This window comes from Podarcis bocagei (genome assembly GCF_964188305.1).
Source record: "Podarcis bocagei genome assembly, chromosome: 16".
Lineage (NCBI taxonomy): Eukaryota > Metazoa > Chordata > Lepidosauria > Squamata > Lacertidae > Podarcis > Podarcis bocagei.
This window is the reverse complement of record NC_138142.1, coordinates 13,929,456-13,952,091: the sequence shown is the minus strand read 5'-3', so window position 1 is coordinate 13,952,091 and position 22,636 is coordinate 13,929,456. Positions and strand designations below refer to the sequence as shown.

At 43.1% G+C, this 22,636-nt stretch overlaps 2 protein-coding genes across 2 annotated transcripts in view; both read left to right on the top strand.

The window, feature by feature from the left end:
• Window positions 1-22,636, top strand: part of GP1BB (glycoprotein Ib platelet subunit beta) — a 210,829-nt gene that overhangs the window by 18,909 nt on the left and 169,284 nt on the right. The window lies entirely within an intron of this gene.
• LOC308575921 (septin-2) overlaps window positions 17,370-22,636 on the top strand; it is a 63,932-nt gene continuing 58,665 nt past the window's right edge. Inside the window, exon 1 of the mRNA XM_081175079.1 lies at window positions 17,370-17,496. The gene's annotated coding sequence lies outside the window, so the exon portion shown is untranslated. The remainder of the gene's footprint in view (window positions 17,497-22,636) is intronic.

Below are 22,636 nucleotides of genomic sequence, written 5' to 3'. Positions count from 1 at the left end.
GCTTTTCACGCCCACGCTTTCGGCCAGCACTTTCCGGGGGTTCGACTCGGACGAGGACCCGACACAAGACGTACGTTCCCCGGAGGGGTCACCCTCAGGATCTGCATCAGAACCCTCGTATTGGTGGGACGATAGACCAGAGGAGCAGTTCCGCAGAAAGTGGCTGGAATGCCCAGGACGAGCAACGCCGCCAGGAGGAAGTGAGGGAGAGACGGACATGGACGTTTTCGGGGACGACCTTGGTTTCGAGCACGGCGGCACAGAGATGGAAGCGGAGGTGACCGTCGTCGACGGGAGCAGGGAGGAAGACCCGGGAGCCTTCAGATGGAGGCCCGCCACGGGAAGCGAGCGATATCCGACATTCGTCCCTTTGCAACAGCAGCACCCAGTTCCAGCACCGGAAGGAGGGGAGGGGGGAATGGGGGGCTTCGAGGGGGGGATGGATGTCAGGGGTTTAGGAGCAGAGGCAAGGGCAAGGGAGGAAACAGAGAGCGAAGGGGAGGAGGCAGAAGAAAAGATGAGTGATGACGACGACCCGAGATCTCCGAGTCTTTCCAGTGAATCAGAGGATTCACAGAAAGGAGCACCAGTGGCCAGGGCAAGGGGGGAGTTTAGGGGGGCACCCCAGGAAGATAGAGCCAGAGGGGACTCAGAGGAGAGCAGTTGGAAATCGGGACCAGCGTCACCGCTAGGGAGCAGAGAGGAGGAAGGGAGCCAGGGGGCAAGCGCTGGCAGCTCACCACAGGAGGGAGGGCATGAGTCAGGAGTGGCCACACCTCCATCGGGGAGCGAAGAAACGGTTAAGCGGAAAGTGGAAGGTTGGGCGCGCGCGCCAAGTTCAAATGCAGAGGAAGGCGGCGCAGTAAGCAGCCCGGAAAGGGAGCCAGGTCCTAAAGCCCGGCGCAAGGAGGCAGGAGGGTCCGGGTCAGCGTCAGAAGAATCCCGGAAGGAAGAAACCCCGGGGGGCAGAGGGACCCAGAGGAGAACAGTCAGGCGGAAAAGGTGGAGCAGGGCTAGGATATTAAGTTGGTGCACAAGGGGCGGAGAATCAGACGGAGCTGCGCCGATCTAGCTACTAGACGTAGAGTTGCACGCAGCAGCTTGAAAATGGAAACTGTAATTCAATAAAGACTTTTACTTAATGATCGCTGGCTAGCGTGATCCTCTGTGAGCTAGGATCTTCGAGCAGCTCTGACAATTAATTTTTTAAAAATTTATTTATTATTAATGTTGCAATACATATATTAAAAGGGGCGCGGGTGGCGCTGTAGGTTAAACCACAGAGCCTAGGACTTGCTGATCAGAAGGTCAGAGGTTCGGATCCCCGCAGCGGGGTGAGCTCCCGTTGCTCAGTCCCTGCTCCTGCCAACCTAGCAGTTCGAAAGCACAAAGTGCAAGTAGATAAATAGGTACCACTGCAGTGGAAAGGTAAACGGCATTTTTGTGCACTGCTCTGGTTTGCCAGAAGCGGCTTAGTCATGCTGGCCACATGACCCGGAAGCTGTACGCCGGCTCCCTCGGCCAATAAAGCGAGATGAGCACTGCAACCTAACAGTCAAGGGTCCCTTTACCTTTACATATATTAAATCTTTACATAATGATACATATACATTATATTCTTAAATTCACATTTTCACATTTCATTATGTACCAACATTTATCCATTTCTTACCCTGTGTCTTCCCTCCACCCGTGCATGACTTCCTTGTTATTATTTTATAACTTTATTATTGAGATTGTATTTTTGTATCTTAATAATTAAACATTCAGTCTTATATATCTGCTTAGCTTAACTTTGTGGAATCAGTCTATACATATCAATAAATTATTGTTGGAGCATGTTTTGGTCATGTATTCTTCTACACATTTCCACTCCTGTTTGAGATTTGGATTAGATTGCATTCTAATTGTTGCCGTCATTTTTGCTAATTCATTCATTTCAAAAAAATTACGTTGCCAATCTTTCAATGTTGGTACTTCTTCCGAGGGTTTTGAAATACCGGTACATCTCAAATAACCACACCCACCCTTCTGGATGGCAGGATCTAGAATCAATCTAGATTTAAAGCAGCTTCTTGAAGATGAGCAGGAAAGATTCCAGTTGGATAAAAGCTACATTTTTGTGCTACAAGTAGGTTAGTGTGTATGTAGTAGGCTTGCCATATTTCAAAAAGTGAGAATCCGGACACAAAGTTGTTTTGGCAGCTATCTAAATTGTATCGAAACTTATTCATTTATGCGACTAAAGCGCCAAGAGTGTTACTTGCCCCAAAATGGAAAGAAGAAGAAGTCCCAGCAAACGAAGAATGGATACAAAAACTTATGGAATATGCAGAAATGGCGAAACTTACCGGAAGAATAAGAAATCAAGATAACAAACTTTTTATAAAAGAATGGAAATGGCTTATTGAATATTTACAGATGAATTGCAAACAGATGAAAACAGTAGCAGGATTATTGTATGAATATTGTAATGAAACTGCAGTTTCATAAGAGTATATATTTAAAGTAGATACTTAAATGAGCAAATTAAATGAATTTGGATATGCAGAAGATATTAAAAAATAAATTTAAGGACCTGCAGAAAGAAGCGGAAGGAAGTCAAACTTTGAAATGTGAAATTGATTGTAAAACTAATGAAATGTATAAACTTGAAAAGCATAAATTAAAACTTTAAAAAAGGGAAAAAAGAATTTTGTTATATTTATACAAAGACCTTCCTTTTTCAACAAACCTTTTAAGTGAAGATCTTTACCCAAAAAACACTGGACCTATTTTAAATTATGTTTATCTAACAGATTATAAATGAAAACTTTTAAAAAGGGGGAAAAAGATTTTGTTATATTTATACCGAAGACCTTCCTTTTCAACAAGCCTTTTAAGTGAAGATATTTACCCAAAAAACACTGGACCTATTTTAAATTATGTTTATCTAACAGATATTTTTTGTTAAGTCTTTGTATTGCTTTTTTACACCTGGAATAGGGTTGTTTCTTCTTTTTCTGTTTCTACAGTTTTGTTTTATGACTGTATCTGTTTAATTTGCATTATAATTGTAGATCTTCTCATTGTAACTTTCCCTGGAATCCTATGGTAAAGGATGGGATAAGAAATGGAATGAAACAAGTAGATAAAACGTCAGTGGCTGTCTTAAAAAAAAAAAAGACAACTGGAGATTACCGTATTTTTCGCTCTATAACATGCAACAGACCATAACACGCACGTAGTTTTTAGAGGAGGAAAACAAGAAAAAAAATATTCTAAACGAAATAGTGGATATATGATTTTTGTGGTTCATGCTGTGGCCACAGACATGTGATCTGACAGTGAGTTTGGAGTAGCCCAATGCAAAAATCCTGAGGATCCATGTGGATCCATGCTTTGTAACCATGGAGGAGGGAAGGAAGGGGAACCATGGATCCTCTGCTCACGACTGCAGCAGATCCCCCCTGCAACCCACAGGCATTCACTCCATAACATGCACAGATATTTCCCCTTAGGAAAAAAGTGAGTGTTATGGTGCAAAAAATACGGTATGTCACTGAATTGCCTCTTTTGCAAATGCTTTGGGTTCCTTGTTTTGGTCCGAACCCCTTACTTGCTTGTGGTGAAAGTGTCTCATGGCCTGGTCTACTGATCATTAGCCACACAAAGAGGAAACTGGTCTGATGCTCTGAGCAGGCAGAAAACAATTCCAGAGGAAACATTTTAGCAGCTAGTCAGAGATGTAGGCTTGTTTCCCCCACCCCACACCCCAAAGCATGAAGAAGAAGAAGAACAAGAAGAGTTTGGATTTGATATCCCGCCTTTCGCTCCCCTTAAGGAGTCTCAAAGCGGCTAACAATCTCCTTTCCCTTCCTCCCCCACAACAAACACTCTGTGAGGTGAGTGAGGCTGAGAGACTTCAGAGAAGTGTGACTGGCCCAAGGTCACCCAGCAGCTGCAGGTGGAGGAGCAGGGAAGCGAACCCTGGCGGGAAGGTGACGTCGGGCGGGCGGGCGGGAAGGTGACGTCGGGACGGTGCGTGACTAACGCACGCACCGCCCCCATGCGACGTCACAGCCAGTACAGCGCCCGCCACAGTGGGGAGTGTCGGGGCGCACAATACGCCTCCTACCCTCGCTAGTATCCGCCCCGGAGCCGCGGCAAAGGTGTAAAAGAGCCACATGCGGCTCCGGAGCCGCGGGTTGCAGACCCCTGTCCTAGGTGCAAACAGAACATGTGGGATTTGTTCTTCCTTCAAGCCCTGGAACTTTATGCAGGATAACCAGCCTCATATAATGAACATGCTTAGGCATGTCCAAAGTCCGTTTCGGGGGCTAATCCGGCCCGCTGGTTGGTTTAATCTGGCCCCTGTGGCAGTTTACTTTCTGGGGTAAAATCCTAAAAACAACATCAATCCTAAAAAAGCGCTCAACGGCTTCAATCCTAAAAAAAGGTTAACAGTTTTGGTTGGCCCTTCACTTCATCACATCTGGCCCTCTTTGAAGAAAGTTTGGACACCACTAAAGAAGGGGCTAATGCTGTTATGATTTGGCGGGGTGTGAGACACCGTACATTCCTGGGTCCGTGAAAAGAATTGATCAATATTTGGGTTTGAGAATGGCAGAGTTGTTATGCAAATACAGTGGTACCTCGGGTTAAGTACTTAATTTGCTCTGGAGGTCCGTTCTTAACCTGAAACTGTTCTTAACCTGAAGCACCACTTTAACTAATGGGGCCTCCCGCTGCCACCGCACTGCCGGAGCATGATTTCTGTTCTCATCCTGAAGCAAAGTTCTTAACCTGAAGCACTATTTCTGGGTTAGCGGAGTCTGTAACCTGAAGCGTATGTAACCTGAAGTGTATGTACCCCGAGGTACCACTGTAAAGGAGCAGGGAGATGGGCAATTAACAAAGCAGGAGAGGGGTGCGAGTCCCTCCCTCCTCTAGAGAGGTAGTTAGCAGGAAACAAAAGGCGAGAGTTTATAGGATGGCAGTTGGCAGTGGTGTGTTAGCAAACACTACTTGTGCTGCGCCAGAAGTGGTTTAGTCCTGCTGGCCACACAACCTGGAAATTTGAAAATGTTTATTCAGCTTTACGCCCATCTAAAGCACAACACAACAAAACAAATCAAATAAAACAGTGGACTCGTACAAGCCACCAGTAATATAACACAATTCACAGCTCACAAGGACAAATATTAGCAATTCAAAAGAAAAATTTAAGATTAAGATTAAGATTTAGGCACTACGCTAAAATCAATATCTGATGTCATTGTAGAAAATTCTTATAACTATCAATAATCGGCTAACATTCCATTCCGTCTCTTGTACGAGAGGACGTCACAACCCGGAAAGCTGTCTGTGGACAAACGCCAGCTCCCTCGGCCTGAAAGTGAGATGAGCACCGCAACCCCATAGTCACGTTTGACTGGACTTAACTGTCCAGTGGTCCTTTAATTAGCAAAATCTGTGACAAGCTGTAAAAGGAGACAGAGTGCATGGCTGGTTTCTATTTTGGAGCCAAGGCTATGGAACACAGCAAAATATCCTCTTGGATTGTAACGCTGGGAACCTCTCCAGTCTCCATCGTAGGCCAAGTTTGTGTATGTATGTAAATAAACCATATATCATAAATACACCACGGTCTCTGCAGTGCCTCATTTCCAAAGGAAACACAAATCCTGGGTAAGTGTCTGAAACCGCAGGAATATTTCACTGCTGGGATATTCCATATCAAGTGATCCAACTTTTAAAAAACCTCTTGTCATTTAATTTTCTTAATATATTTGACACTTGTTGAATGATAAAAACTAAGTTTAAATCTAAATTATTATTTTTTATCTCCTTCCATTTGTGAGTTATGAGGGTTTGAAATTTAAAAAAATCGACAATTTTGGCCTACACAAAACCCTTAAAAGCTCAGCTCAGAATTGAGACACATCGAAACTAAAAGCACCAGTCTCTTTAGAACTTCATGGGCTTTAATATGATATGTCACACGATGACTTACTTTAAATTGTAAATTTAAGTTACAAAATTTAATTTTTTAAAAAAGTGATTTTAAAAAATTATTTAAAAATTCAAAAAATTGTATTGATTATTATTTCTAAGAGCTACCTGCAAAATTTCATCTTGGGATCTCAATGGGATCACATAAAATAGATATTTTGTACATACATGTCTACCTTATTGGGTTCTATTTAGGATAAACGGGTCTTCTTGGAGCAAAATATGAAAATAAGCCTTCAAATTATAATATCAGTTACTTCAGGCATTTCTTTAGAAAGTTTAGAAAGTGATTCAATTAAAAGGTATCTGAAAAGCTAATCAGGCTCTGCATGGGACAAACTGCAATGCACAGGATTTTTATTTTTTTAAATAATTTTTATTGATTTTTCCATGTATACTTCTTCTAACAATATATCTTTAACAATTTTTCATATTTCGACCCTCCTCCCCTGGACTTCCCCCATACTCCCGTTTTGTTTTATTTCCATATTGTTCACCCTGTGTATTGTTTCCCCAAAATTTTCTCAGTACATATAGTCTTATTTTTTGTTGTATACAGTTGTGATTGTTTACTCAAACCCTGCCAATAAGTCCATTTATTTATGTTGCCTCTTCATACATGTTGTAAATGGTTCCCATTCTCTTCTAAAGTCTTCGTTGTCCTTTTCATGTAATTTTTCTGTTACTTTTGCCAGTTCTGCATATTCCATAAGCTTCCCTTGCCATTGTTCTTTCGTTAATGCACGGGAATTCTTTTGCGGGGTGGTGGTGTTGTAAATGTCCTTTCAAGTTTCTTTAAATGTCTTGCAGCCACTTTCCAAACCCAGACTTCTTAAAATCACCTATAGGTGGGACCTACAACAAAATGCTGCAGCCCACCTCTTCAGGATTTCAGCTGGTCTGCCAGTCGTGCCCTCCTCTAGGACATTCCGTTCCATTCCTTCTCTTGTTTTCCAATGACAGTAAAGGTTTTGTGGTCACACTAAGAACGCTCCGTTCTAAAAAAAAATTTTTTTGGGGGGGGGGCACACGAAGGATTGTTAAGAACTACTTCTACCAACCTGGGATTCTCCCCCGTGCATTCTGATCCTGCCCTCTTTGTTTCCCGTCACATCTGTTTTGGGCTCCGGTCCAGCTGGCACTCTCCACCTGAGCTTAGCATTTTCGGGACTAGGGAGGGATGTTCTGCTCTGGGCTAGCGGCAGGAAAGTCTCCGGCAGGCACAAGTGTGTGATGTCACCGGTGTTCCCGCAGCTCGGAGAACAAAGCTTCCAGTGGCAGAATGTATGTTCGGCGCGTCAAGTTGGCTGGGAACGAAACTTCAGAGAGCAGCGCAAGGAAAATGTGGTGCCAGGGTACCGCAGCCAGGAAGGCTGAAGGAAAGAGATGGAGGAAAACACAGGGATCTGAAGAAAAGCAACATGCATGAAGGATGAACCAATGAATTCAGGGGTGTTTCTCCTGCTGCCTGGAGGGTTACAGTCTGAGATCACCTTCTGAGGCCGTCTTCTTTTGTGTCTTCTCCTCAAGAGGTGCGGAGGGTGGCAACACGAGAACAGGGCCTTCTCTGCAGTGGCTCCCTGCCTGGGGAGAGTATTCCACAGGGAAGTTCATTACATACTTTTAGGCGCCAGGCAAAATTTTTCCTTTTTAACCGGGCCTTTGGTTTATCTGTTTGACATCCTATACCCTTTTAAAATGTGGATCTTTTCTCGGGAGAGGGTGTTATTGGGTTGTTGTTTTTATTTTGATTATATATGTTGTGATCTTTTCGGTGAACCACCCTGAGACCTTTGGGTATAGTGTGGTATATAAACTCAATGAGCAATAATAATAATAATAATAATAATAATAATAATAATAATAATAATAATAATACTACAGTCCTCCCATACCTGTTTTAAGAGTTCAAAGTGTTTCACATCCATTAGGGACTCAGCTACATGAGTCAAAAAAACACAGTTTGAATGCATTATAAACATGCAACACCAGATGGCGGTGTAGAGCAAAAACTTTTCTATGGGATTTTACATAGGGTTTTTTCCTTTAATTATAATGATCTAATTTCTGACTTATTTATAGTCCCCCACCCCCCACCCCTGTGTGTAGATTCACCCTAGGTCTGTAATTTTTAGGATCACTATAAAGCAAGCCAGCATTTTCCTTGTCTTCACAGCATCACATACATTAGTTCTTTACTCTTTAGGCCAATTATAAAGTAAGCCAGCCTTCTCATTGTCTTCACAGCACAAATGGGTACGTCAGATGCTTAAAGGCCCCTCCAGATGTCCTTTTGATTGTGGCTACATTATGAGTAGTGTAGTAGTAGTATTTATTAAATTCGTACACTATCCTAAAGAGGTAAAACAACCAAATAAGTCTACAAGAAGGAATTGATATATAAGCAAAAGTAATTACAAACCGGAATAATGAATAGAATAATAACGGGTGGTAATTTTTTGTTTGAGGATATGCAGCATAAAAAGGAAAAATAGGAAGCCAGGGTGGGGTGGGGTGGGAAGTCTAAAGGGAATAAATGAAGGAAAATATGTAGAATATGTATGTATGTATTGAAACTCTGGAAAATAATAATAATACTAAAAAACTTTGAACAATGGAGGAAAAAGGACACTGCCCTTCATCCGCAGATCTCACAACATAAAAGTGCAATATAAAAGCACAAAATCCATGATAACTACTACAACAAAACCCCAAACCAATAACCCCTCTCCATGATTTGTCCTCATTATCCTGCTCTCAGTACTGCCTTTTCCTGCAAAATATTTGGAGTGGCCACAATGTTTTGTTCACAGTTAGTGCATATCTCATCATTTTCTGCTGAAATCTCCTGACTTTTAATACCACAAATTCTCAATCCTATCCCCTATGTTGTTTAACATCTACAGTGGTACCTCGGGTTAAGTACTTAATTCGTTCCGGAGGTCTGTACTTAACCTGAAACTGTTCTTAACCTGAAGCACCACTTTAGCTAATGGGGCCTCCTGCTGCCGCTGTGCTGCTGGAGCACGATTTCTGTTCTCATCCTGAAGCAAAGTTCTTAACCCAAGGTACTATTTCTGGGTTAGTGGAGTCTGTAACCTGAAGCGTCTGTAACCTGAAGCGTATGTAACCCGAGGTACCACTGTATATGAAACTGCTGAGTGGAGTTATCTGGAGGTTTGGAGAACGTTGTCAGCAGTATGCTGATGACACTCAGCTCTACTTCTCCTTTACAGCTGCAGGTGAGGCAGTGGAAGTGCTGGACTTGCCTCAATAATGGACTGGATGAGAGCCAACAAACTGAAACTGAGTTCAGATAAAACTGAGGCACTGTTAGTGGACGGTTCCCTAGATTGGATGCCTTCAATGTTGCCTGCTCTTGATGGGGTTACACTTCCTCTGAAGGAGCAGGTTCATAGCTTGGGGGTGGATCCTTTGCTGTCGCTCGAGGCTCAGGTGGTCTCATTGGTCCGGAGTGCCTTCCATCAACCTTCGGCTGGTTGCCTAGCTATGCCCCTATCTGGACAGGGATAGCCTAGCTACTGTTGCCTATGCTCTGTGAAATATACTCGGAGTCAAGAGTGGATTTCATGCTCTTTATTCAGCTCCTAGTGGTGAAGAGGAATAGAAGTTCCCCCAGAATGTCTGCTTTATATACATGACAGTGGTATCTCGGGTTACATACGCTTCAGGTTACATACGCTTCAGGTTACACACTCTGCTAACCCAGAAATAGTGCTTCAGGTTAAGAACTTTGCTTCAGGATAAGAACAGAATCGGGCTTTGTTGGCGTGGCGGCAGCAGGAGGCCCCATTAGCTAAAGTGGTGCTTCAGGTTAAGCTCAGTTTCAGGTTAAGAACGGACCTCTGGGACGAATTAAGTACAGTGGTGCCCCGCAAGACGAATGCCTCGCCAGACGGAAAACTCGCTAGACGAAAGAGTTTTCCGTTGTGGAGGTGCTTCACAAAACGAATCTCCTATGGGCTTGCTTCGCAAGACGAAAATGTCTTGCGAGTTCCTGCGGGTTTTTCCCCTTCCCCCCCTTTTTCTAAGCCGCTAAGCCGCTTATCCGCTAAGCCGATAAGCCGCTAAAAGCCGCTAATAGCGCTAATCCGCTAATCCGTCAATGGGCTTGCTTTGCAAGACGAAAAAACCGCTAGACGAAGAGACTCTCAGAATGGATTCTTTTCGTCTTGCGAGGCACCACTGTACTTAACCTGAGGTACCACTGTATTTACACAATGGGCCCCACGTGATTGGCTAATTCCGGGATTCACCTGTAGGCCAATCAGGTTGTGGATTCACTTCCACCTGGAGCTGGATTGGGTGGCTCCTGTGGACCATTCAGACTGCTGCATTCTGAATCCAATTGTTCTAGGACCAATCAGACTGCTGCATTTTGGATCCTATTCAACTCAGTACATAACACCACTCTGGTAACCTCAAGGTTAGATTACTGCAATGCATTATACGTAGGGCTGCCTCTCAATACGGTTTGGAAACTTCAGCTGGTGCAGAATTCAGTGGTCAGGTTGCTCAGGGGAGCAAGATGGTTCGAACATATTATACCGATCCTGGTCCGACTGCACTGGCTAGCAATTAGTTTCCGGGCCCAATTCAAAGTACTGGTTTTGGTCTATAAAGTCTATAAAGCCTTAAATGGCTCAGGACCACAATACCTCAAGGAACTTCTCCTTCCTTATGAACCTACCCAAACCCTGAGATGATCTTCTGAGGCCCTTCTTCACCTGCCTCCTCCTCCTCGGGAGGTCCGGAGGGTGGCAACACGAGAAAGGGCCTTTTCTTCAGTGGCTTCCCATCTGTGGAATGCTCGCCCCAGTGAAATTTGCCTGGCGCCTTCATTATATACCTTTAGTCGCCAGGAAAAAAACGTTCCTTTTTAATCAGGCCTTTGGTTGATTTGATTGACATCCTATGCCCTTTTAAAATGCAGGGGTTTTTTTTGGGGGGGGGTATTGGATTACTGTAATGGAAGATAAAGCTATCAAGAGCTACTAGCCTCAATGACTATGTTTTGTCTCCACTGCCAGAGGCCAGCAATCTGTATAAGTAGGAGAGGTTTAGAAAACCAGGGCTCCTAACCTTTCTTTGTTTTCCCCCCAGACAGCATTAAGGTTTCGTGAGTTTCTTTTTTTCTGCCAGACCCTTTGTCAGCATTCCTCTTCCCTTACTTTCACTTCTTCTTTCAGGTTCACATGAATGGATAATGTGATTCTGAAAAAATGTAATAGTATCAAGAGCTGCTCAAGTTCCTCAATTTTGCACTTAAAAATAGATATTTATTGAAATAAATCCAACACATAAAACACAATAAGAATAATATAAATACAACTACAAAAGAGCAGTGTTGAACATTTGACATTTTATCATGTTTTCATATTCTACTGTAAGCCGCCCAGATAAATAATAATAATAATAATAATAATAATAATAATAATTAATATTAATATCAGGTAGTTAATAGTATTTAAGACCATTTGGAAAGCCAAGTTTCACATTGTATTGTGGAGTATGTATTTATTATATATGAGATAAGGTCCCACTAAACACATATTTTTCAGGGTCATCTGAACCTTTGGCAACATGAGAGCTGGACCAGAGAGAAGGCTGATGGCCAAAGAATTGATGCTTTTGAATTATGGTGCTGGAGGAGACTCTTGAAAGTCCCATGGAACTGCAAGAAGATCAAACCTATCCATTCTGAAGGAGATCAGCCCTGAGTGCTCACTGGAAGGACAGATCCTGAAGCTGAGGCTCCAATACTTTGGCCACTTCATGAGAAGAGAAGACTCCCTGGAAAAGACCCTGATGTTGGGAAAGATGGAGAGCACAAGGAGAAGGGGACAACAGAGGACGAGATGGTTGGACAGTGTTCTTGAAGCTACCAGCATGAGTTTGACCAAACTGCGGGAGGCAGTGGAAGACAGGAGTGCCTGGCGTGCTCTGGTCCATGGGGTCACGTAGAGTCGGACACGACTAAACGATTAACAACAACAACAATTTTTGATTTATTTTTTAAACTAATGCTAAACACCACATATTTTGTACCAAACTGAGAGCCACAAGTTCTGTAAGGTTTTCCATTTTGGGGCAATGGAGATTCTGGCAGCTTGATAGGGTTGATGGGAAGTGTTGTCCAACAATGTCCGAATGGCCATTGGTTCCCCATCCCAGGTTTACAACAATGGCCGCTTGTGCACCTCTGCATCACAAAGAGGACACTGATTTGCAGACAATTTGCAATATGCTAACTTATATCTCCAAATGCAAATTTAGGAACACTCCCTGTAATATAAATACAATGCAATACATATGACTAAAGTAGGGAAGACTGACCAAGTGATTTGTGTGCTTGTTCAGTTTGCTGATGGGCAACTTTAAGTCTCATCCTTCTTTGACTTTGTTATATTTAAACTGGACTTGAACCAGATGACCCTTTAAACATAGGACTTTCCTATATAAAGTTGGACACATGGCCATTGGGATGGTGTGCAACAATAATAATTTCATCATATCTTAAAACACTGGACTAGGGTTCTTCAACCTTGGCTCCCCAGATGTTGATGGACTACAACTCCCATCATTCCTGGACACTGACTAGGCTGGATGATGAAATTTGTAGTCCAAAATCTGGAGAATCAACATTGAAGAACACTGCTGTGGATATTGTCTTGGTTTCCTCCTGGTCCCCAATTCTGGTTTTAGGCACATCAACAATATTGGTGACAGTACAATCTGATTTTTGCAACAGCAAGGCCAATATGAGTTCTGCAACTGTGTGTCAATATAAGCAAACTACATTTAAAAACAAACAAACATGAAAATCCCACATTCTCTCTCATACTCTGATGTATCTGCATCATCTTTTGTCTTTTAGGAGTGAACTGTGTTATCTTTCCACTGTAGTTACGGTATATAAGGAAGAGAAACAACATTGCTTCCAGCAAAGGAATCCATGTGCAAAGGTGAAGCCACCCTAATTTTCCTTAATTATTATGATTACACTGCAGAGCAGGGCTGTTCCTGGCAGAGGCGATTAAGCTATTTATGATCTCAAGGTTATGGGTATCCAGAGATTTTTTCCCCCTCTCTCTCTGCCTCATTAGTGCCATTTTCTTGAGATGTTTTTTAATTAGCATCCTGGAAAGGTGATTTTCATCTATGAAAAGCAACAACCATTCTTTGTGCAAGTTTGACGTGTTACTAAAAAAAAATCTGTGTCTCTGGGTGAGTTTGTTTATAACTAGGGAAGTTTCTGCTCCTTCAAAATAAATGAGCTGTTAGGGCTAGAGGTGACATTTGTCACGTAGTTGTCCTGCCTCCCTTTCAACATACACAGTAAGAAAGAGAATTGGAGAAATGTAGAGGTGGAAGGGACCCCAAGTGTCATCTAGTCCAACCCCCTGCAATGCAGGAATCACAACTCTTCTTTGGCGATCCCTTGTAGCTGAGTAAGATTGTCTTCCATGAACACGGTCTTAACAGTGAGTCCGTAAGTGACTGTGGAGGCCAATTCTGGATCCACACGTCCTTCCACAGTGGGGACATTGGTTTCCGGGTGGGAGTTGATCACGGTGTGGATTTGCCAAGCGTGCCTTCCTCTTAGCATGTTTCTCCCTGGCGTCCTGAGTTTGAGTGTCCCATGACACCTTTGGTAAAGGTTGTTCTCCAATTGGAGCGCTTGCAAGCCAGTGTTTCCCAATTGTTGGTGTTCATACTACATTTTTTTTAGATTCGCCTTGAGACAGTCTTTAAACCTCCTTTGTTGACCACCAGCATTACGCTTTCCATTTTTAAGTTCAGAATAGAGTACAGTGGTACCTCGGGTTAAGAACTTAATTCGTTCCGCAGGTCCGTTCTTAACCTGAAACTGTTCTTAACCTGAAGCACCACTTTAGCTAATGGGGCCTCCTGCTGCTGCCGCGCTGCCGCTGCATGATTTCTGTTCTTATCCTGAAGGAAAGTTCTTAACCCGAGGTACTATTTCTGGGTTAGCGGAGTCTGTAACCTGAAGCGTCTGTAACCCAAGGTACCACTGTAGTTGCTTTGGAAGACGATAATCAGGCATCTGCACAACATGTTCAGTCCAACTAAGTTGATGTTGAAGAATCATTGCTTCATCACTAAAGCATACCTGGCAAATGGCCACCCAACGTTTGCTTAAAAACTTCCAATGTAGGAGTGTCCTGCAGGCGACTTTACACTAAGCATCCCCAGGGATGGCCAGGAACAAGGGAGTTTGTGCAAACTAACCCAGACCTTACTGTTGAGTACCTCTATCTTCTTCTGGACCAGCTGGTGCTGTGGGCTGTAGGTCTCATGGTCTGTCAGCGACTCCACCTCCATGTTGAACACACAGCCTATGTTCTTGATGTCTTCCTCTCCAGGGCATCACACTTCCCCAGGAACTCCATGGAGCCAGACAGCTTGGAGACCAGGGGGTGGTCCTCCAGGACAGAGTTGAACTGCTCTGTTGGGGGCCCTGGCACAAAGCTCAGTAGCATATAGAATAGCTGCCTCATGTGCTTGCTCTAGGGCTGAGGAAGCTTCTTGCTCTCTACCTGCACTACAATTCTCAGAGTGTCTTAACAGTTAACATACCCTCCAACATTTCTCCAATGAGAAAAGAGACATCCCATTCCATAATGATAATTTTACTACTACTACTACTACTTTATTATTTATACCCCATCCATCTGGCTGGGTTCCCCCAGCCACTCTGGGCGGCTTCCAACAAAACACTAAAATGCAATAACCTATTAAACGTTAAAAGCTTCCCTAAAGAGGGCTGCCTTCAGATGTCTTCTAAAAGTTTGGTAGTTATTTTTCTCTTTGACATCTGGGAGCCAATATAGATCTTTCAAGACCTGTGTTATATGGTTTATACCCCACACGTCTTACTGGGTTGCCCCAGCCACTGTGGACTGCTTCCAACATATATAAAAACATAATAAAACATTGATAAAACTTCCCTATACAGGATTGCCTTCAGACAGCTTGGGGGTTGGATAACACCATAGCCTCCAACATTTCTTCAATGAAAATAGGGACATCCTACGGAAAAGTGGCACATTCTGGGATTAAATCAGAAACCAGGACGGCTTCTCTAAACCAGGGACGTCTTTGGAAAATAAGGACACTTGGAGGGTCTGACTTAATCCCCATTCCCCATGACTACACTTCCCAGGATTCTCTCTGGGAACACACAACTGTTTCAAGTGGTATGATACTGCTTTAAATGAATAGTGCAGATGGTCCCAGAGAATTTTAACGAGAAGGAGATCTCCGACAAAGAAGATTCTGTCTACATTTCTGATCAAGCTGGAAACAGTTAAAAATTGAATACATGCACTGGATTAGTTTAGTGAGTAAGCATACATGACCTTCACTTATCTAAACATCATTGTTGTAATAGGCTACTGTTGGGGAGATCAGGGGACAATTGTCCCTGCAGTCACGTTTTCAAAGGTTAGAACTTATCTGCGCAGCCCTATCTTTTTTTCTTTCTCCTGCCAACATTTCCCAAGGCAGTGTATAAAAATGTGAAAGTTATGGGCCCAATCCTCTTGGAAACTGTCCTGTAGAGTCTCAATTGATTGCAGAGGTATCATTCATTTTAGAGGGGGCTGTGCAGGAGAAGGCCAAAGGTGGACAAACTACCCCAGAAGGAGCACAACAGAGGCTGTGTGTGTGTGTGTTGTGTTATATATACAGTGGTACCTTGGTTCTCAAATGCCTTGGTACTCAAACAACTTGGAACCCAAACACTGCAAACCTGGAAGTGTTTGCCAACTTTTTTCGGAAGCCAAACATGCTCTGTTTTGAGTGTTACACTTTCGATTTGAGTGCCACACTTCGGTTTTGAGTGTTAAGCTGAGGTCTGTCTGTTTTTGCTATTAATTTTGCGTTTTTGCTTTTAAGGCTCTCTTGTTTTTGTGACTGTGTGGAACCCAGTTCAGCTACTGATTGACTGTGTGATTGCAGTACATTGTTTATTGCTTTCATTTTATGGAACAATGGTCTTGTTAGATAGTAAAAGTCATGTTAAATTGCTGTTTTCGGGGTTGTTTTTAAAAGTCTGGAATGGATTAATCCATTTTGAGTTACTTTCTATGGGAAAGCATGCCTTGGTTTTGGAATGCTTTGGTTTTGGAACGGACTTCCGGAATGATTAAGTTAAAGAACCAAGGTACCCCTGTATATATAACATTATATATTGTAGGTTTTGGTGTCTTCGGGTGTCTTCCCGTGTAAGAGTTGGGGTGTCTAGGCGACGTTTCGACGAGGTCTCACTCGTCATCTTCAGGCTGGTGCTTTCGGCTTCTTGTTACTAGAACAGAGCTAGTAACAAGAAGCCGAAAGCACCAGCCTGAAGATGACGAGTGAGACCTCGTCGAAACGTCGCCTAGACACCCCAACTCTTACACGGGAAGACACCCGAAGACACCAAAACCTACATTCCTGTACCCGTGAAAATCTACGAAAGCAAACATTATATATTGTTGCTATTTATTTTCTTTTGCAATATGGCCATTTACTCAATATGCAAATGATAATGGTCTTCAAGACAAACTCTTCAGAGTATTGTTGCTAGTGTGAACAGCACGGTCTGAACTACACACATTATTATTACTGCCATCTATGACAGATAAGACGATTTCTGTGCTGCTGTCCCCAGGACTTCACATGCTTGACTTTTGCAGAATCTGTGCGGATTGATTAAAGCATAAAACAAAACAAAAAACCCAGTTACCTTAATGTATATACAACCTGATACCTAATGAGGAGTGGGGGCAGAGAGATTAGAGATGTTATTGCTATATGCTTGTCACACAAAAGCCAGTGAAATTTATTTTTAAAATAAAATATAATAATAATTGCAACAATATTATACACACACACACACACACACACACACACACTGTATATATATATAGAGAGAACACATAATATATTGTTGCAATTGTTGTACACACACACACACACACACACACACACACACACACACATTTCCAGGATTTGAAACGAGGACGTGGACGAGCAAAGAGGATTAATGCCTCCTCCCTCCCCATCATAGCTGTCAACGTTTCCCTTTTTTTAAGGGAACTTCCCTTATTCCGAATAGGATTCCTCGCAAGAAAAGGGAAAAGTTGACAGCTATGCTCCCCATCCCTGTCAAGGGCAAGGAAAGAATCACTTCAGCGGAATCTGAGGGTGGGGAGGGGGAAGGTAACAAAAAAGAGAGAGCGGGAGAGACACTCTAGGACTTTCTCCTCGACTGCTCCCTCCGTCTCTTCCCCAGGCAACGGCAGCCAGGCCGACACAGAGAGCGTAAGGGCTAGAGCGGGCCGCCGAGCCTTGTGGGATGCGGGCGGAGCTTCAGGACGAGGAAGTCCCCCGCCTCCTCCCCTCCCCCAGCGCCGTCTCTTACTCCGGGCCTGGCTGCTGACTGCGGTGCCTGAGGAGGTTTTTTTGGACGAGGTAAGGGGCGTAGCGGCGGCGGCTGCTCCTCCGGCTTCCCGAGTCGGAGGCCTCCCTCCCTCCTTCCCCACAGCCCAGTCTAGGGAAGGGGACTGAGGGGAAGGAAGACCGGCTGACTGACTTGACAGCCGCCCCTGGAGTGGGGGGGGGGAGCGAGAAGGGTCGGCGTCCCTCAGCTTCCTCCACTGGGGCGTTGCAGGAGGTGCCCCCCTTTTCCTAAGGGCCGAGGTCCCTTTGCCTGCCCCCCCCAATAAAATATTTGAGCGCCCACCCCCCCCCAGTGAATGAGCGCTGCCATTCAAATGGCGTCTCTGTGCGTTCTCCAAGTGACCCCCTCATATTTTGTTTTTAGTTGGCACCCCTGGTGCACCCGCTGAGGAGGAAGGGCTGCTGTGGTTGGCATCCATCCGGGAATGAAAGGGTGCCCAGTTATGGGGGTGCGGGGGGGGTGAGCAGAGAAAGGGCTGTGGGCCACTGCAAGAACACTTTGCATGCAGGCCAGGGTGGAGAAAAATCAATGATTATTTTTTTTAAATAAAAAAATCGGATTTTAAAAAATTAAAATCGGTTTTTTAAAAAGAATTAAATCGGAATTTTAAAAATAAAATGTTTTTGGAGGAAAAATCTTTCTAAAGAAAGTTTTCTGTTTAAGTTACATTATAGTCCAAAGGCTATTCATCAGGAAATAAGGATTTGTTTTAAGTTTTTGATGTGTGCTAAAACTCAGGGTTTTTTTCAATTGTTTAACCACATCAGTTAACAAACATGGATACATATGCTATAATGTTATTGTTTTAGTTAAATAAATTGTTTAAATTTTTATTTTTCTCCTTTCAATAAAGTACAGCAGGAAAGCTGTCCAAATATAAACAGTTAACTTATTAAACCTCACAATAATTTCATAATGATCTGTCTACGTATTTCTAATAGTGTAACCAAATCAGAAATTTTTGCTATAACTGTAAAAACTACTCTGAAAATTTATCATTCCAAAAATGAAACCTTCATCTAGTTGTAAATATGCAAGAATGAGTCTTTCTGTAAAAAAATGATTTAATTCATGTCTTATTGACTAGTGATTTAAATCGTGATCTAAATTGATTTGATTTAAATCAAATCCAGCCTGACGCGAGCGGCTGTTTTGGGGGGAAAGGGCAAACTGTTAACGCAGTTCATGGGAGCCAACCCATTTGGGCCCACCCACCCCCCAGTAAAATATTTGAGGGGGCTGCCCCCCCAGTTGATGAGCATTGCCATTCAAATGGTGGTTGGGTGCTGTGTCATGTGATCAGTTAGGCAGGGCGGGGCTTACCTGCCCCCCCCCCAATATTTTATTCCAGTTGGCATGTACAGTGGCGCCCTGCAAGACGAATGCCTCGCAAGACGGAAAACTCGCTAGACGAAAGAGTTTTCCGTTTTGGAGGTGCTTCGCAAAACGAATCTCCTATGGGCTTGCTTTGCAAGACGAAAATGTCTTGCGAGTTCCTGCGGGGTTTTTCCCCTCCCCCCTTTTTCTAAGCCGCTAAGCCGCTTATCAGCTGATCCGATAAGCCGCTAATAGCGCTAATCCGCTAATCCTTCAATGGGCTTGCTTCGCAAGATGAAAAAACTGCTAGACGAAGAGAATCACAGAACGGATTCTTTTCGTCTTGCGAGGCACCACTGTATAAAAATCATACAAATGTAGATCTGGAAGGGACCCTGAGGGTTATCTAGTCCAACCCTCCACAGTGCAGGAATCTTTTGCCCAACATGGGTCTCAAACTGACAGCTAAGAGTCTCATACTTGACCAACTGAGCTAGAAGACAGGCAGCTTAATTTACTGTCCCCCCCCCCCTCGGAAGACACCCCTGCTTGAATGAGGGGCAACTGGTTGGGTTTTTTCTTTGCAGGGGGTCGGTGGGCTGTGACTTGGTTCATGCTTCATTCATTTTATTTGCTTTATTTTTATCTTCATAAAATTTATACACTGCTAGGTTGGAAGGGGACCGCAAAGTGGTTTGCAAAGAGATAAAACAGTAAAATCAAGAAAATGACTGCTGTTTTGCATGCAGAAGCTCCCCAGGTCAATGTTATTGAACACAACCTGAATGCTTTCGCTTCCAGGAATGAGTAGTGGCAGTCTCTTTTTGTGGAGTGAGGTAGAAGGGCCTGTTGTTTTGTGGGTAGAGCATAGACTTTGCATGCAGAAGATCCTAGTCTGATTTATTCTCCCTGATAATGCTCCCCCCTCCGAAGGATAAGGGATGTTTATTCTTTTTGGGAAGATTTTGTCACGTTGAAAAACAAACAGTTAGTTCTGTTGTGTTTATGTATTGCTTTATATTTTGTACTTAATTTAATGGGGCATGACCATAATAAACATTTCAGTTTTTTAACTATGTACGTATATACTTCTTAGCACCATAGTCTCTTAAGTGATGTAAAGTAAGGATAAAAAGATAGAAAAAAAGATAAAATTGGTTAAAACTAACCATAAAACCAGAGAACGTACTTGAAATGCTTGCTGAAATAAATAAAAAAGGTTTTCAATAAGTGCTGGAAGTTCAACAGGGAGGAGGCTTGTCTGGTCTAAGCTGGGAGGGAGTTCTACAGAATTGGGCCAACAGTCAGAGGTTGGTGAAACCGGCCCCCGCTGGGGGCACAAAAATCTCCTGTCAGTCTATGGAGTGTATGATGTATAGGAGTGTGACGGCGTTATGCTGCTGTCATGGCAAGATCAAACATGGAAGAAGCTTCCCTTCCAGGCATGGGGTAAAATGATTTATTTCATACAGCTCCTTGCCAAAGGCTCAAAGAACCCCAAGTATGAGCTGCGCATCCAAGCCATGGGGGGCCACTAACTGACTCCCCTGAAGACCTCAGTGATGGGGCAGCAATATAAGGAGTCAGGTGGTCTTTAAGCTATCCTGTACTAAAGTCGTTAAGGCCCTTGCAAATTAACACAAGAACCTTGAACTCTGAACTACTTTTTGAGACACAGTGCTGCAGCTATTGGGCTTGGTGGACAAAGTGTTTGACCTGATATAAGGCAGCTTCCTGTGTTTTTTCTGGCAGAGCTCCTGTATCAGTCAAAAAATAGTAAAAATCAACAAACGGTTTTCTGCTGGAACAGATATGCAGGATGGGTGGGATAGTTAGTGGTGGAAAGCATCACCTGGTGATATTTTGCCTGTTGCATACATTTAAAATCTACTCTCGGGATTTCCTGATGGTGCCCCAACCTCCTATCAAGCAAAATTCCACATTAGATGATAGTCCATATCTCTCTCTGTGCAAAGTTACACATTGTGCATTTTTGCTTATCACACATATTTGAAAGCCGACCCTGTCCCTGGGAGGGCTCCTGTGACTTTGCTGGGTGCAAAAATAAAAATAAGCAGGCAATATAGTTCCAAGCAGGGATGAGGGGGAATGCGGTTAATTTTGACCTATTATACAGCTTTAAAAGTAATCATGGGAACCTGGAGCTACTCCCCCCCTCCCCCATGTTTGCATCAAGCAGTAGTTCATTGGAATGCTAAATGCTTGTTTTAATCTAAAGAATTAGCACCCCTAGTATCTTCCTCCCTCTTCCTAGGAATGCCCCGTTAACTCACTTCTGAAGTGGAAACAGGGAAATATGTGCAGTGCTGGCTCTGACAGCTGCCTGGGCATTTTTAATTATTATTTTTTTGCAGTGTAAATCCCCAGATGGAACTGGGAGCTTGAGGAAAGGAAGACCTGTGTGTTTGGAAATGTTATAAAGTAAGGCAAACTGCATTTAGCTGCATCGAAATTTAATTTAATTTTCTGTTGGCGTGGGGAGCATTTTCCAATGCTAAAATACTTAAAAGCTTCATGTGTCTGTCCATATGTTCATAGGTGTTGCAGGTTGCAGATGGGAAATCCATTCATTGCTTGCTGCTTTGGCAAGAAGGAAGGTGGCTTCTGATTATGTCCTGCCCTATTTGGCAGCCATTCATAGAGCTGTCTTTCTAATCCTTTGTGTGGGTTTTTAAAGCCACGCACGCTTGCGCTGTTGTATTGGGAAGTGAGGAATAACAGAAGTGGTGAGGGTTAAGGACATTTGTGCAGGCTGCCACAAAATTGCAATAAAGCCGCACACGGGAGAAGCTGTAAGTATGACACGCAAGCATCTCTGAGTGAGCTTGGTGTCAGACATGCACATCCATTTATCACTGAATGGCTTTTGATGTCTAGTTATACAGCTAAATACTTAGGATTTCTCCATCTTAACCCCTGCTTCTTTCTCTGTGCTCATAAGCTGCAGATTTGTGCTTGGCTTTGCAATTCTGAAAGCATTTAAGGAATGCCACATGGATCCAGTACTTCCTGCTTCCATCCCCACCGAGAGCGTCTGGTCTAAGCTATTGGGTATAGATCCTGGCAGCAAAACTTGATCTTCAACACACTGCTCAAGAGTTGGATTTTTTTTGTTCATTCTTGCATATATCCCTTTCCTTTTTAAAAAAATAAACTTAAATGGAGAGATGGAAAAGCTCTTTTGTGGCTTTCATCCAACTATTCTTCCCTTGGAAGGCTGTAAAATGTCTTTGGTTTTGGTATTAAAAATGCATCAGGCTGCTTACTCAGTTAAAACCATCTACAGACATAATCACTGCTCCACATGCCAGACACGCAGGATTTGAAAGAATAAGGGATGGATGTCTGAGCTGGTTTGTAATCACTTCAGAATTACAAAAGCTAAAAGAGACACCATCACACGATGGCTACTCTCACAATGGTAGACATTTCTGCAAACTTGGGAATGTTACCCTATTTTTTATGGATTCATTTTTAAGGGCGCTAAACCGTGATGGCACAATAAGTATTCTAGTCTTTAAGAAGTTTTAATGCCAATTACAAAATCAACTTACTATAAAAAAAATAGAAAATCACTCTGGATACCAAGAGCAGCAGGATATAAAGAATTATTTTTATATACACACATGCTCTTATAGCCATGATGATAAATCATTGGCTAATTTTTGGGTGTACTGCAAACCTGAAAACTTTATATAATGTTTTCATTTTGTTGTGACTGGAGAGTGAAGTCCTCAGATGCCAGCTACTAAGTTTACTTTTTGCATCCCAAAGTTACAAAGGAAATGACCTGGGTTCCTTCCTGCCTCTTCC